Source organism: Galeopterus variegatus, unplaced genomic scaffold (genome assembly GCF_000696425.1).
Source record: "Galeopterus variegatus unplaced genomic scaffold, G_variegatus-3.0.2 Scaffold19914, whole genome shotgun sequence".
Classification (NCBI taxonomy): Eukaryota; Metazoa; Chordata; class Mammalia; order Dermoptera; family Cynocephalidae; genus Galeopterus; species Galeopterus variegatus.
In genome coordinates this window covers 8,348-11,917 of record NW_007746025.1, presented here as the reverse complement: position 1 = coordinate 11,917, position 3,570 = coordinate 8,348, and positions in this window count along the sequence as shown.

Here is a 3,570-nt window from a genome sequence, read left to right as displayed (position 1 = left end):
CGGCCCCTGAAGTTCATCTTTTAACAGTGAGTTGGGCACCGACGGCGTGAAGCTGGGTCATCTGTGCTGATGACCTCTGGATGGGGCTCTCCAGAAACTTTTACTGAGTTCCTCCTCCTTGCCCAACCCTGTACCAGGTGCAGGGAACACAAACATCCTAAGACACAAGCAGCAGGGTGACATGCAGGCCTCGGGCCCCTGAGAATAGCTGAGGAGGCAGCGAGGGGAGACAGCACAGCACAGTGGGATCGAGCCACCACGGAGTGCTGTGCCGGGTGCTGAGGGGACAGGGAGACGCATCCTGCTCTCCCAAAGGGGCGGGGGTGGCTAAATGATAATTTTCAAAATATTGAAAACATGACTCTCAAATATGGAATGAACATGTGTAGATAATTTTATTCCACTCGTTAACTAGTGGGGAACAAATAGGTTAAGATCGACATAAGGAGAATTTGAAAATCCAAATCGGTCTGTAGGCAATCGGGACACTGGGATGAATTTGCTGATAGATGCAGATCTGGTCGGTGTCCCTACAGGGCAATAAAAGGTAACGTTTAAGGTCATCTCCTCTAGAGGACAGAAACTAATTGTGTCTCTGCAGGACAGAGCCCATTTGCGTTGTTATGGATGAGAATTATCTTAGTTTTCTACTATTCAACTTCTCCCCTATCAGAGTTGTCAAATAGCCTCCTGACAGAAAGAAAAGAGGCCAGGAACCGAGAACAAAAGAACCACATTTTTTTTTTAACTTAATTGACTTATTTTCTTCTAGCCCAAGAAGCTGTGCCTTTGTTAGAATTTACTGCTTGACAAAGAGACTCTTACATTTGTTATCATCAAGAAACCCATTGCGTGGACAAGATAGCACAGGTGACACTGCTGAGAGAAGTCCTGGGAGACAGGGTGTGTCAGCCTGTTAAGCACGTGGAAGTCAACTAGGCGTTGAGGAGCCTGGGTTAGAGTGGCCGTGAATAGCATAAGGGGCCTGAGAAAGCATTTGTTCCATGTGTCACCCTCAGTTACCCATCCCGTCTTCGCCCAGCGTTTGGAATTTGTTTACAGCTTAGAATTTCCTGCACTTGCAACTCTAAAGTCTCCTCGCTGCATCTCAGGCTGAGAGGTGGTCTTCCTCGATATGCAAACCTAAATAAAAGCCTCACAAATCTCCTGACGGACTGAAGTGTTTTGCTTCAACACTAGTCAGTAGAAAGACAGTCAAAGGTACAGACTGCTGTATGACAGGAAGTCCCTGAAACCTGGCCCTGCACTGAAAGCATGCCCGGTGTCTCTTTTGCCTATTTCCAATTCTTGGACAATTTCTCTTCATAGGGGTGAAAGAAAGTGAGCCGAGATGCCGGGTACCGTTCGAGCTTTATTAAAGAAAGAAATCTGCCAGGCTGTGCTCAGAGTGGCAGGCTTTTTATTATTATTATTTTGGTTTGGATTCAAACTACTGTCCAAGGTGACTTAATTTAAGAATGAAGAAGTTCCTTCAGTATGTTTGTAAGGGAGATCTGCTAGCAACACATTCTTCAAGCTTTTCGTTGATCTGGTAATGTTGTTTTGCTTTTCCTTTTGAAAAATACCTTTGCTGGATACAGTTTTCTTGATCAATGGTTTTTTTTCTTTGTAAATATCCTACTGCCTTCTGGGCAACTATCGTTTCTGATGAAAAGTGAGCTGTTAATCTTATTGGGGTTCCACTGCAAGTTGTGAATTGTTTTTCTCTTGCTGCTTTAAGGTTTTCTTTATCTTTGGCTTTCAGCATATTTATTATCATGTATCACAGCAGCTGAAACCTGGCCCTGCACTGAAAGCATGCCCGGTGTCTCTTTTGCCTATTTCCAATTCTTGGACAATTCCTCTTCATAGGGGTGAAAGAAAGTGAGCCGAGATGCCGGGTACCGTTCGAGCTTTATTAAAGAAAGAAATCTGCCAGGCTGTGCTCAGAGTGGCAGGTCGCCCAGGGCTTCCCTAAAAAGGGGACAGCACCAGGTGCAGGGGTGGCAGAGCTTATATAGGTATGTTGGCTACAAGAGCGGGGCGATGTAATTCCAGGGTGGGGAATTGAATTAGGTCATGGGAATGGAGAGTTCAGCACATGTGGAAATGCCAAAAATTTCATTTTCTCTCTGTAAAAGAGAACAGGGGAGGACAGGGTAAGAGGTGGACGGTGCCATTTTGTACTTGGGCTTGTCTAAAATGGCGCTGGTTATGTTGCAGATCTATTAGGGAAACGTCAGTCTGTTCACACCTGCAGGACCATCTAGGGCACCTCCAGTATACTAGAATCACCTAGATAACTCCTAAACATCCTGATTCCCAGGCCACACCCAGAGCCATAAAACCAGAATTTCTGTGCCTGGCTCTGTAGTCTTTGAAAGCTCCTAGGTGGTGCTGATGTGCAACCCAAGCTGAGAACCACGTGTCTGAGGACATCCAGGCAGCAGCTCTAAGCTGGCTGCCCACCCTCCACTCTCCACCCTTCCCGCCTCTTCCTCCTCCTGGCTTGGCTTCCTCTGTGCCTTAGTGGGTAGAACTGCAGCTCCCTCAGGCTCCTGAAATGTCCCCACCATTTTACAGAAGTTGCTGAGTGGGGGCAGGCCAGGACAGCTCCCCTTTCTAAGCCTCCTCCACCCCAGAGAGTGGGGGGAGTCCCAGGAGATGGCATCTTTTTAAAGGGTTTTGCTCCAGAACACGGAAGGAACCCACAGCTTGAGAGCAATAAATGAGAGGAAATCTGTCATCCTCAGAAAATTGGTTCCTGGCTGTCCCGCATAGTGACAGTAATCACAGGGGCCTCTTAAAGTGCCCAGCTAAATAAATAGGTTTAATAGCAATGAAACCAGCTGCCACCCCAGAGGCTTCTAAACATGACGTGGGTGGGCTCTGGGCTGCTTGTATGCCACCCCCCAGTCCCCAAGAGCTAAATCCAGGCACCGTAAGGAGAGGCTTAGGCTCCGAGCTGGGTCCTCTTACAGAAAGTGTAAGGGAAGACGTCTACTTTCAGCTGCCAGGTGCGTTTCCAGCCCGGAGAGTTCTGCGATCACAAAACTCCCCAGGCCTCCCAGTCCTACCATGAAGAGCAGCCTCAGGGAAATGGTCTGGGAAGACAGGACTGGCTATTGCTGGGATTGGCCAGCTTTTCTGGCAGCCAAAACCCTGAGCAGGTCGATGAGTCAGAAGGGTGGGGTCAGAGGTGTTGGGGAGATGAGTGTGAGGCCATGGGGGGATAGGAAGCAATGGCTGATTTGGAGTTTGACCACTGGGATGACCTTAAGGACATCATTGGTGTCAACAGACCATGGGGGCAGTCAGAGAGTTGGAAGCTTAAAATTTTGACCCTGTTTCTGGTTTGCTGGGTGACTTCAAGCAAGTCACTTAACTTTTCTGAGTCTTTAAAAAATAAGCACAATTATAACCTAGTTCCTAGGGTTGCTTTGAAGGGTAAATGATGTCCTGTACATGAGAGCAACTAGCACAAAGCCTGGCACGAAGCCTGGCACGTAGGCAACCAGGTGACAATGTCAGTTTCCCTCCCTCCCTCCCTCCCTTTATATCTGAAGAATG